Here is a 13519-nt window from a genome sequence, read left to right as displayed (position 1 = left end):
TGCTAATATTCCATGAATAGAAATTATTTGCTCATTTTTATAAATGATTAAATCATATCTATGCTTATTGACGTGTAGTACATCTCTCAACAGCTCACTTTCCTTTGTTCAGTAATAACAATAGCAAATACTGGCCTCATCTGCACTTGAATATCTTAAAGAAGTGCCTTTACATGTTCTTTAAACATTCAATACCCTAGTAAGGTTATTTTTTTTTAAGAATTACTAATCTGCATATGGGTCAAATATCTCAAAGTATATGATATGTGATTGGTGCATTTTGTGAGTAATGTTGTGCTATATACTTCGTAATTATAGTATTGTCTCACTAAATACTTTTAATGAGTTTAGTGTTCACATTTTTTTTCTTTAATACACATCTCAGAAATTGCAATATTATATCTAAACAGTCATCCTCTTTGTGATATGTGTTGTGTGCCAGTTACTGGTAACTCATCAGATGGAAGATGAGAAGCTGAGTTTGCTCTCCCTGGGTGTGAGTTAACAGTCTGTTCTGTATGTATTCACTCTTTGGCCTCTCTGTGGAGTTTTGAACTCTGTTAACATATAGAATTATAGATGGGTAACCGTGGGATTCATGGACATTTTTCACTGATGAATTCTAAATGATAAAACATAGACACAAAGAGGAAACTCTAGCTTTTTATGTCATTTAGAACCCAAAGTTGAAAAACATCCCTGTATCTCACTGTTACCAATCTATAGTTGTATGTTATGTATGTCCCCCATATTATCTTCCCTGCTTATAACTGCTATGCTGAGGCAATGGGGTAATGTGGGAGGGATACATAATATGGCCGCTCCCCTTTGTCCAAGTGTGACAAAATGCCTTGTATGCCATATTAACCAACCCCACCACCTCCCCTCCCCCTCCTGCAGATGTGCATTCTCCTTTTAATTAAAGCAGACAGCCAGTTCTGCAATGACAGGCTCTCAGAGAGTCCTTGCAGTCTGTCTTAGGAGGCCTTTATGACGTAGCGACAGTGGGTAACAAACTGTGTTTTAAACGGCTGCTGTCATAGCAGTGAGATACCAGATTCAGAATATGGTGTAAACAATAGAGACTCGCTTTAGAAGCCCTGTTGTACAAAAGTGTTCCCATCACACTGTCATTTACTTCCTTGGTCTCTCTGTGGATGGGTGAGCTCTTGAGTGGAAGTGAAGATGGAAGATAATCAATTGTATCTAGTTAGTCCTTGTCCTATGGGTGTAGGATAATTTATTTTTTAGCCATGTTAATTTGCTCACCTCCAATAAGAGATGCTCTCCTGGATGACACCTTGTTCTTCTATAAACTCCTTTGGACTTCTAAAGGCACCTCTTACTCCCATTTATTTAAATTGGGTATTCTGTGTTAAGTCTACTGAAAATATGTAGAGGCCCGTACAAGGATGGCTTGCTGTGTTTTCCGGGTCAAACAAGTATGCACAGTGGACTTAGTGCAAATAATCTTTGATTGTGCATTCCAGTTGATAATTTGTGCAATCTTCTCTTGGATATATCATGTTGCTAGAAGATGATCCCAGAGTATTGGGCCTACAAGGGCTTAGCTTGTCTCATTGATGAAGGAGGAAGTTCAGTACAGCCACCTATGAGGAAACAGGTACTGAGCTTTTCCCTGTACCATGAGGTCTATCACAGTGTGGATGATTGGCAGTTTGGTAAATCTATTCTGTAGGTTATATTTAGAAGCAATCCTCTAAATAGTAATCCTGACCATTTGAGGCAAAGTTTCTAATAGGCAAATGACTGTCTTTTGAGTTCATTGATAAACTATGCATTCCCTTGTAAAGCTGCATAAACGGTTCCATCTTTTGGAGACAAAGCCTACTTGTGCGTCCGGGGAGAAGGGAGGTTTACATTTCAACGTGCGTTGCAGCTCTGTTAGAAAAGATAAGAGATAAACACCAGAGAACAAAAAGGACTGAGAAAATAACTTGTCTGATGCCCCTTGGTAAGTTATAACACATATCCTTGAAGGGAACATATGAATCCAGTATTACCAAAGCTAGAAAAGAGAAAAGGGTAGTTGGGTTAACATTCATCTCCTTTTGTAATTAAAAGTCGGAAGGTTGGATTCCACTGGGTTTGGAGCGCTGCAAGCACATGACGGTTTTCACCCCTATATCTTATGTCCCATCAGCAAGGGCATTGCAAGATGTGATAATTGCCTGTTTATTCTGAAATAAGGCTCTCTGGTTAATGTGTAATGTGAACGACACCAATTTGCTTGCTGTAAGTCAGTTGCTATTTCTAGACTTTTCTGTTGTACATGTGATTTTGTATTTTTACTTTGCTGTAAGGTTTCTGTTTCTTTTATGTGCCACATAAGCTGTGAGCTCATTTACTCACATATCATTAACTTTATCACTCCTCATGCAAAGATAGTGCATTTGTTTTGTGCTGCTACAATTGGCCTTGCTTTTGAGAAGATATCATTTCAAGTGTTGTTTATTTTTCAACAATGAATGATATCTAATGGCACAAAAACACTTTGCTGAAATTAATAGCTTGCACGGCTAATGTGGGCCAGTTATTAAGCTGGCAAAGGATCATTCATTCCGTGATAAGCAATTGGGTGGGAATGTTAAAGAAATTGGGAACATATGGCAAATGGAAAAAGGAAAAGTAAACATTTTAATTCTTGCAATGAGAAATCTTCAATATTTTAAGATATTTGCTCATTAAAAGTGTGGTTAACTTTCATATTCTGCACAAATGTTGATATGTCTTATGATTCGTTTGTCTTGTCCCTTGTGTTGTCAGCATTGGTCTGTAGGCCAGCATGACCAAAATAAAAAGTATATCTCAACCTCTAATTCCTTGGCTTGTCAACCCAAATATCTGTGTTTGTGACTTAATTTTGCACTTGGTCCTCATGTGTTATGGTTCTTTGCCTCCTGTCTTCCAATGAGAGACCTTCTGGCCTTCAATACAACATCTAAAGCTATTGTCTCTCGATTGTTCTGTCACTGTAAGAAACTAGGCATATTCGTTTAGGGGGTTGAGAGCCCACCTCGAATAATAATCACATTCTTGTCAAGGTGAAGTGCAAAAGTCACTAAATAAGCCTGCGCACAAAGCAGTCAGGCTTAACTTAGAGGCAACGAGTAATGTATTTGTGCAGTATTAAAACAGTAATCAAGTCCAGATGCAAAACTATTTTTTTAAATGAATTTGAAAAATAAAGTAAGATGTATTAAGTAAAATGACAACAATCCAATAATAGGAATCAGTGTTGTGATGTTTTAAACTTTTAAATAGTGCCAAAAAGAAAAAAAATGACAATGATGGTCAATGGTTGGGGTAGAACAGGACCTTCAAGCAATTTGACACTAACCCAACCAGGTTTGATCTGGTTAATGTTTTTATGTTCTGATATTAGTCCTTTATATTCCAAGACACAACAGGAGTGCACTTCTTAACCCCCAAGACATTAGAGGAGACCCATAGAGACTCATAGGGTGGCATGTAGAGTCCACATTAGGGTCTAGTCCTGATCAGTTGGACAGTTGCATGAAAGGCCTCTAGCATCATGTTGTGCATCAAAGGGGAGGTCAGCCTCATGACCCTTGGAGTCCACTTCTTTCTTCAGGGTACAAGAGGAGAGCAGGTCCAGTCTTCAGGGATTTTATTTCATCACAGACTGCAGGGCAGTTATTTTGTTGTTCTTAGACCCAGAGAGTGATCTGAAATGGGCCCCTGGTGGTGCTCCATGTGTGCCTGGCATAAACTAGTGGATATGATTGAACCTGGGGGACACCCTGACCAATGGAATTAAGGTTCACTGTGTCAACCCTACCCACTATGGGCATTTTTGAATACGACAGAAATATTCATCCACGCTAAACTTGGTCTTTGAGAGTTGTATGTGTGTATGGGAAGGGAGATGCAGTATGATGATCGTAGTGTCCTCCACATCCAACAAATACCAGTTTGAGGCAGTCCTTGTATCCTTAAGAAACTCAGTGACAGAAGACTGGCAGAAAAAAAAAGCTGACCATTCAGCGGCCAGACTGTGAATATACAAGAAATGTCTTGGTAGCCTGTGAAGTGTACCCCGAGTGGTATATGTAAACCTGCAGCAGAGCTGTCACTGTAATGTCAAAAAGAGGACCACTGTGATCGGAACCTGACTGGCTAGCTGGTACAAAGAGGGGACAGTTAGCTTTACCTGTGACAGGAGAGGCCACCTTTTGTAGTTAATCATGTCATAGGCCCACTCCTCCGGCCATCCTGCCAGAGGAAGGGATCCACCACCCCACACAGAAGACCCTTTGTCTTCTGTCTTGGAGCATTACATATGCACCCTAGGGTAGACATTAAGTGCCAGGTGACCATGGCCACTGGTAGTAAAGCCATAAGGCCTGAAAATTAGAACTTTTTTAAAGTGTCATTTTCAAAATAGAAATATAAAATCCGATTTTACCATTACGTTGGATTTAAATTACTATTAAAATGAGTCCTTGAAATATTTCTCTAGCTGCTCCCAAACTGTAATAGGATAAACAAGAGTTAGTCCATGGGAGGTCAGCCTTGTCACAGTGGAAAACTGATTTAATGGTTTTTCAATGCCAAAATATTAAATATGCATGTCCTACTTTTTAAATGCCATGTACCTTGCTCTGTGGGCCTTTAAGGCCTAACTTATGCGTGTGTGATGTATGAGTATTAAAAAGGATGGTTTAGGCCTGGCAAATATTTTATTTTGACAGGTCGAAATGGCAGTCTTAAACTGCCATCTTAGACTACAATGGCAGGCCTGAGACATGCTTTACAGTGTTACTTTAATGTGTTGCACAATGAGTAATGCATCTCACTTGTAGATTTAATTTACAGGCCCCGGGTATCTGTAGTATGATACGCTAGAGACTTTTATGTAAATTAAATGCGGCAATCATGTATATTACTATGTTTAAAACGCAGAGCACAAGCACTTTCACCATTAGTTAGAAGGAATGACTGAAACAAAAACAGAATGTGTTGTGAAAGCTGTGTTACTGTTTGTAGTTGTCACTCCCTTCTCTTCTCCTAGGCCCTTTGCAGTGAATAGGAGACCATGGAGTAGCTGTGAGTGAGATAAGGGTCATCCCAGGGGTATACTGTGGGGTACATGGTGACCGATGTCCTTTCACTACTCCTGGCATTTTGTGAAATTGAGCCCCATGATTTTTTTTGTTTACATTCCTTCATTGATTTTTTTTCATTATTGCATTTCACCTCAGGTTACAATGTTTTTTTTTACATTTCCAACTTGACTGAATAATTCTTCCTGAGCCGGTTTGTAGCAAAGCACTGTCTAAACTGAACCTAAAAATCTTACTCAACATTGTAGTAATGGCTTGGCTAGCCTAGTGAATATATGACAGGGCTATTTGTCGCATAACATTTATCTAACAAGAACAGAAAAAAAGAACACATTGACTCCTTTTCTTAAAGTTACAACATTAAAACAGTGCGAAACGGTACACATCATATATGATCCTGCTATGGGGCCTATCTGTTGCCTACGCGCAGCGCTTGGTTGTTGAAATTGAGCTCCATGATAATACGCAATATGAGCTCTAGGCAGCGGGTGAGGAAACCTAGCTAGAACATGCAGGATAGTGTATTTGAACTTGTTTCCAGGTCATGGTATGAACCTTTCACTTTCACCCATGACTCCTTTTGCCTGAGTCATACTCTACAGAAGCTAGCTGTGCTGGCCCTCACTTAGGAGGAATGACAGGGCTAGTGATGCAGCATGGTCTGTGGGGTGGGACATTAATAAATAGGCAGGCAGTGGGTGCAAGAGTGTGCCTGGTGTCCCCATAAGTTGTTAACAGTGATTTAACCATGCACCTTTGTACGGGGGTGAGCATGTGTGAGCTTTCGAGGTTATCATAATGACTTCATTCAAGATCAGAGGCAGTATCGGAGCCTACAGGAGCCTCTGAGGTTGCATCAAAAGACAATGGAGAGACCAGGTGGGTCTGGTGCTTTGGCATTAATATGTGTTTATTAATCTATATATATCATAAAGAATAATGTCAGAACAAAGCCTGCGAGGACAATGAATGGGCAAAGCACCTGCTAGTGGGTGTGAATAGTTTGCATTTACACAGGTGGGCAGTAGTGCAGGTGCTGTGTGGTGCTGGTGCCTGGACACATTACACATCTCAATACGCATCTGGTACACTTGACTTCTTGACAACATTGCACGGTTTTATTAGGTTGCCCTGTTGCTTGTAGAGGTGGAAGTCTTTAACCGTTCTGACCACCACAGAAGGGATCTGGCACAAAAGGCACATCCTTCTTTTTACTGGCACCGTATTAGCTCCATTTTTATATTTCTTAACCCACAGCTAATTTAAGTTTCTAAATATCCACTAACCGGAATGACGTCATCCATTGCCACGCCCATCTTGAGAACAGAGAGCCTGGTGGCCTCCCTCTTAACTCCATCCCTGATGAGCAGTGTGTCTCGGTTCTGAGAAGGCTGGTGGAACTTGCATGATGGCGTATTTTACTCTAAATAAAACAACTTATACTTTCCGATTCGAGTGGTCTATTAGAATTTGGGTTTTGGCGACACCGTTTTGATACATCTTTTCATGTAGAAATTTGTGGGCATCAACAGTGTAAAACGTCCGGTCCTGTGTTTAGAAAACTCAGGTCTGATGGCGTGCTATCCTTTTCACTGAAAACAATGATCCCTTTGTGCTCTGTTTTTATACACACAACACACACATACTACTTCCGATCATAACTTAAAAATATAATATCTAGATCTCAAATCAACACCCTGAACCACATGAGAAAAAACTTAGAAAACAATCCCATGTAAGTGCTCTTGCATCACATACAATGATCACAGAGGTGTTATTTTTGTACACAGGGTGTTGTTACAAAATTGTTAACATGTTAAGCATCACCACTCAGCTGCACGCGAGCTGGTACATTATATTACTTGGGACCAGGTTAACTATTCTCCGCCAATCACTGCAACAAATATTGTACTGGGAAAAAAGAAAAATAACGGGCAAAGAGCAACACACATTGGACTCAGCCTCGAGATAGGTGGGCGTTTTCCTGGAATGCCAGTTTCATTGCAGCCCTAGCTTCAGTGACGTCCCCAGAATGTTTTGTTTTTTAGAATTCTAAACAGCATTAGATAGAAGTTACTGCCAGGTCAAAGGGCTCCTTCTTAGCATGGCACGCGCCCTGGGGTGCTGTTACTCAGGCCTTTGCAGCTCTCTCTTTAGTAGTAGATATGTTACCGAGCTGTGTAGTTACACCGGTGCTGCCGGAACCGTCTCTTCCCTGCCCAGAGCCGCCTTGGCCCATCATATTGTTCATGAAAGCAGCGCTGTTGTCCACCCCTTGGCTAATGACGTTTCTGCGGTGTTCCATTGAAGGACAATGTGCCCCAGTTAACATTGCGAAATGCGCTCAAGCAGAGGGTGACCGCGCATGTAGTTGTAGAATGTAACCCTTTTGATGTCTGCCTCAAGGTCAGAGGACATATCTCGCTAGAATATATGGTTCTGCGACCCAGGCATCGTGTAAAAGTGATGTATTTTGGTTCATGTCCGTTCCATGTCTTTCAGGGCGAACAGGTGAAAGGAATTATAACTTCTCCCTCGGAATGGGCAGGAGTGATAAAGGGTAGAGTCAGGACAGAAGACCTGTCTTTGGGCAGGGATAGACACCTTATCCCACCCCATTCCTTACAAACAGGACCTCATGAGCCTCAAATACTCCCTTGCCTAAGTTAAGTTTCATTCTGGCGTTAAGTGATAGGGCCCTCATTCATATTTTTGCGACCGTTCTGTATTTTAATTATAAGCACAAACAATACGATGCTAGAAAGTTTTGGCTTTTATTTTAAAGAATTGATAGCTCAATGTTCATGCAAGAGCAATAAATACATTTGTATGTTTTTAGTATGGTAATTGCCAAATGACTTGAATCTAGCGTGTTTCTTTCTAAGACAGAATTACACATAAAAGTGCAACATCATTTTTTGAACACACTCCAGATGTTCCACGTTTTTCAAAAATGACCTCATTCCTCTCTTTCTTTTTAAAAGAGTGCACCGTCTCATAACCAGTCGTTGGAGTAAACCCTCGTAGACTCTTGACAGAGTGTGCACAAATATGCTCTTTAGTTTTCTTTATATTGAGTGCTGTAACTGTGGCAACATAAAGAGCAAGAGACAACAGGAGTGCTGTACAGCAGCAGCGTTTCACTTCCTGCAGTTGTTGCTATCGACACTGAGCGACGCTGTTCACCAACTAGATTGAAGAGGCTAGCATATATCCACCAGAGCATGTGATACACAAACAGAAGAGACTTGGGATCGGCTGAGCTCTCTCTGGGAAGCTCCGTGTGCAGCAGGGTCATTCGCCAGAACGTTATTTGTTTTCACATAGACAACCTGGTGTTCACCTGAGAGATGCATCGTCCTCACATGGCAGAAACACAGAGACAGTCCTCCTTCGAGGCTCAGACAATGAGAAGGTGTTATTCCGGGACTCGTGCACCGATGCGCTGTTACTCTGGGGCTCTGGCATCGAGGCGCTGTTGCTCCGGGGCTCAGGCATCGAGGTGCTGTGACTCCGAGGCTCAGGCATCGAGGCGCTGTTACTCCGGTGCTCAGGCATCGAGGCGCTGTTACTCCGGGGCTCAGTCATCGAGGCGCTGTTACTCCGGGGCTCCTCTGCTGCTTCTTGTTGCTTTGCTGTCAGTCTGTGGAGCCGCTTCCGGGCAGCTGCGTTATTCCATTCCCGAGGAGACGAGGAAAGGCTCTTTTGTTGGGAATGTGGCTCTGGATCTGGGGATGGATACAAAGGAGTTATCAGAGGGAGGAGCCCGCATTGTGTCTAGAGGTAGGAAGCAGTATTTTGTTCTTAATTTTAATAAGGGACATTTGTATATTAATGAAAGGGTTGATAGGGAAATTATCTGCGGGCACATTGCCCAGTGTCTTTTAAATATAGAAATTATTTCAAAGAACATGATGAAAGTGTATGCAGTAGAAGTAGAAATCCAAGATATTAATGACAATGCCCCGAATTTTATTGATGACCAGATTTCATTGCAAGTCGTCGAAAGCACTGCACCGGGAGCACGCTTTGTACTGCAAGGTGCCCAAGATGCAGATGTGGGGATCAACTCCCTTAAGGACTATCAGCTGAGTGAAAATAAACACTTCACCCTGGATGTAAAGCATAGAACCGATGGTACAAAATATGCCGACTTAGTCCTAAAGAAATCACTGGACCGGGAGGAACAGGCTGTCCATCAACTGGTGCTCACAGCCACAGATGGAGGGGACCCGGTTAGGTCAGGCACTGCACAGATCCGGGTCACTGTTCTTGATGCCAATGATAATGCCCCCGTGTTTAATCAGACTGTCTATAAGATCACAGTTATGGAAAATGTGTCGAAGGGTGCTGTGGTGGGCGTTATCAGTGCTACGGATATTGACGAAGAACAACATTCCCAAATAATCTATTCATTTGACAACATCAAGGAAATGGCTTTGCGCAAATTTAGCCTGAATTCTAAAACTGGTGAATTAGCATTGACTGAACTATTGGATTTTGAAGAATCTGAATCTTATGAATTTGAAGTCAGAGGAAGTGACGGGAGTCTGTCATCAAGCTGCAAAGTCCTTTTAGAAGTTATAAATGTCAATGATAATACACCACAAATTGTGATGTCATCTCTGATCAAACAGATACCGGAAAATAGTCCTCCTGGTACAGAAGTTGCTCTTCTAGAAGTATACGATGGTGATGCAGGAGAACATGGACATGTAACCTGTGTTCTCTCTCCATATGTTCCATTTCAGTTAAAGAGGTTAATTGGAAGCTACTACAGTTTGGTGACTGATGGTGTCTTAGACCGAGAACAGGTTTCAGAATACAACATAACTATTACAGCCACAGACAGTGGAATTCCTACATTGTCTAAAACCGAAACCATAAACCTTCAGATTACTGATGAAAATGACAACCCACCGTTTTTTCAGCAAATAACCTACAGTGCCTATGTCAGGGAAAACATGCCCCAAGGCACTTCAATTTTTGCGCCCAAAGCAAACGATTTGGATTGCGGCAAGAATGCCAAGATTTCTTATTCCATCACAGATGGACACATTGGTGATACACCATTGTCTTCTTACATTTCCATTAATTCTGAATCAGGTGTTATCTATGCTCTTCAATCTTTTGACTTTGAGATATTAAGAGAGTTTCAAATCCAAGTGGAGGCTCGGGATGAAGGTTCTCCACCACTTCAGAGTAATGTCACTGTGAAATTCTTCATAGAGGATCAAAATGACAACACTCCTGAAATATTATATCCATCAGCTCCCACAGATGGCTCTTCTGGGGTAGAGGTGGCTTCTCGCTCCTCTGAACCAGGATATCTGATCACTAAGGTGGTAGCTGTCGATGCTGACGCTGGCCAAAATGCTTGGCTCTCCTACCATCCACTGAAGTCAACAGACCAGGGATTGTTTACTGTAGGTCTTCACACTGGAGAAATCAGGACAGTCCGTCCCATTATGGAAAAAGATGCCATAAAGCAGTTCTTGGTGGTGTTAGTGAAGGACAACGGGCAGACTCCTCTCTCTTCTTCAGTTACAGTCACCATCGTGTTGGCAGACAGTGTGCCGGAAATGCTTCATGATATAAGTAACCCTTCAGCTCCCTCAGACATGGAGTCAAACCTCACCCTGTATCTGGTGATCGCTGTTGCTGTTGTTTCCTTCTTGTTCCTTTTCCTGATCATCCTTCTTTTGGTCATCAGGATTCACCGCTGGAGGGAATCTCGGCTCTGGGAATCTTCCAGGGATAACTTCAATTCCCTTCCTAGCTCTCATTTAGTGGGCATTGATGGAGTCCGAGCTTTTCTTCAGACATATTCTCATGATTTATATGTTACAACAGATTCAGTGAAACACCAATTTAACGTACCAATTTCAAACAGCACCAATACTCTTTCAGGAAACCAAGATTGTCAGAAGCAAGGATCAGTGATTAGCGAAAATTGCGTAAGTGCAGTCAAAGAGGACGGGTCATCAACTGAGGTAATTTTATTTATTTTTTAAATATTGATTTCTTATAAAAAGAAGTATGTTGAATATCAAGTAATGCATTCTGTTTATATGTGAAAATGTCTCCTGTTTTAATACCATAGAGTAGCCAATAATAAATTCATTTTAGACAGAGAATTTCTGTAAATCTTTAAGTTCTACTTAAGCTCTTACCATGAATAAAATATTGTTTAATATTGCCTGGTATGCATCATTTACACTCACTGTCTTGGAATGCTTCCGGCACCTGGCAGTTGGTCATTATATGTTATGTTTATTTGTGAACTGCACAATCACCTGAACGGGGATTCTGACACTGAGCAGGTGTGATTCTAGCCTCGTCTAGAGCATGCAGGAGGGACTATTGGAAGATCTAGATCTTCAGCCTATTGCAGAACTCAAGAATTGAGGAAGGGGCTGCGACATGTGGCGGCAGGTCATTCCATGCTTTGGTAGTAATGTAGGAGAAGGCCTGATAGCCAGATCTGGTTCTGTATATGCGTGGGATGTGTGCAAGTAGGAGTCCTACCAAGCGGAGGTGTCTGGATGGTTTCTGGAATGAAATCATCTATTGAGGCAGGCATGGTCAGTGTTGTTTAGTGCTTTGAAGATGTGAACAAGGAGTTTGAACTGTGCTCACTTGTTTATATGGAGCTAGTGGTGCTTCTTCAGGTGCAGTATGTGTGTGCATCAAGGGAGGCTAAGTTTGATTCTTTCAGCTGACTTCTGAATGGTTTGCAGTTGTCTGGTGGGTTGCTTGCAGATTCAGACACATAGGGTGTTCCCATAGTCCAGCTTGATTGTGACGTGGGTAAGTCATGTCGAATTTGCTCTCAATGATGATCCAGAGGTACTTGGAATGGGTGGTGGGGATGAGTGTTGGTCTTTGTCCAGCTGGCCACAGGGTGGAGTCACATGGTGAGGTGTTCTTCCCATAGGCCACAACTTTTGTCTTATTGGTTTAAAGTTTGAGGCAGTTGGTCTTCATCTAGTCTGCAACTTTGATCATGCAGGCAGTGAACTTGTTCCAGGTTAAGGGGTCTTGTCCAAGAAGCAGAGTATAAGTTGCATGTTGTAGTAGGAAAGGACGTAGATGTTTTGGGTGTGGATAACGCTTGCTAGTGGGATCAAGTATACATTGAAGATGGTAGGCTTGATCAATGATTCTTGAGGTACTCCACCAATGAGGTTGCAGCGCCCAAAGAGTAGGAGGCCAGGCTTCCTGACTATGTCCTCCCAGTTAGGAAAGAGTAGCGAGCAAGTCCTTTGTTTCCACTCTTCTGATGGCTCCAGATGAGGATGAGCTGGGAAGCCATGTGGAAAGCTGTGGAGAGGTCCAGGAGGTTGAGTGCAGCTGTGTCCCCGCTGTCCAGATCATGCAGATGTCTTTGGGGTCAGTGGGGGCTGTTTATGTGCTGTGGTTTGGTCTGAAACTGGTATGTGTGACATTGAGGTGCTAGCGAGGCACCTGTTGAAGAGTCTCACTAGGACTTTGACTGGATACAGTACTAGGGCGATTGGTCGTTTTTTGTTGAGTGTTGATCGGTTCACGGAGGGCTCATGGAGCAGGGGGAGGACTGTGCTTTGTTTCCATGTGCCATATTTGAATTTGTAATATGTATTGTTACTGGATTTCAATTTGTGAATTGATTGAACAAATTAATATTGCAGTTTTTATACTTGTCAATATACAGAGTTATGTTTCTGTCAACTTTACAACTTTTTCCTTTAATTTCGATTTCTTTTTAGTATTTTTTCCATTAGGGTCCCTGTGCCCACTTCTTGCTCTCTTATGCTTTGTAGATGTATTTTCATTGTTTCAAGGACCTCTGAGCTATATTTTGTATCATGGTTGTAAAAGTAAGTTACTATAGGTCGTGTGGGGGTTCAGATTAAACTGTTGAAACATAATGAGTTGCAAGTTCACTGGAACCTCCCGCACTTCTTTAGATGGACAACAAGCGACAACATCAATTATTAGATTGGGATTGTTGATAATAGCCTGCATTTTGGAGAATGACATTTCAACGAATACGTGCATTTTACAATATATTCATATGTATATGCTCACCTGCCTACTCCTATGTCTATTGCGTTGGGTGACAAACATTGCATCGTATGCACATTAACCGGCTCCTTACAATCGGCCTCATGCGAAAAAACGTTTTAATTATTATTATATTTTTAAATGTGTACAGGAACTAATAAAACGAGAAGATGGTGTTTTTCGAGAGTTTTGGTGAGGTCCTGCATATTTTACATTTTTGAATGTGTGCTAGATTAACAGGTGCATTTAATTTCCATTTCTTATTAAATAAAGTGTGTTGAGATATTTTGCGTAACTTGTGAGACCGCTATACTATTCAGTTGCTATTCAGAGCCAGGCCACACGATGCCGCTGTTGTCTGATGT

The 13519-nt window shown here is 41.7% G+C and overlaps 1 pseudogene; it reads left to right on the top strand.

The window, feature by feature from the left end:
- The first annotated feature begins 8548 nt into the window (after positions 1 to 8548).
- On the top strand, positions 8549 to 11122 carry LOC147702757 (protocadherin gamma-A11 pseudogene; annotated as a pseudogene).
- The last annotated feature ends 2397 nt before the right edge of the window (positions 11123 to 13519 follow it).

Source organism: Lissotriton vulgaris, chromosome 7, assembly GCF_964263255.1.
Source record: "Lissotriton vulgaris chromosome 7, aLisVul1.2, whole genome shotgun sequence".
In the NCBI taxonomy this organism is placed as follows: Eukaryota; Metazoa; Chordata; class Amphibia; order Caudata; family Salamandridae; genus Lissotriton; species Lissotriton vulgaris.
This window is presented reverse-complemented; position numbering and strand designations above follow the sequence as displayed.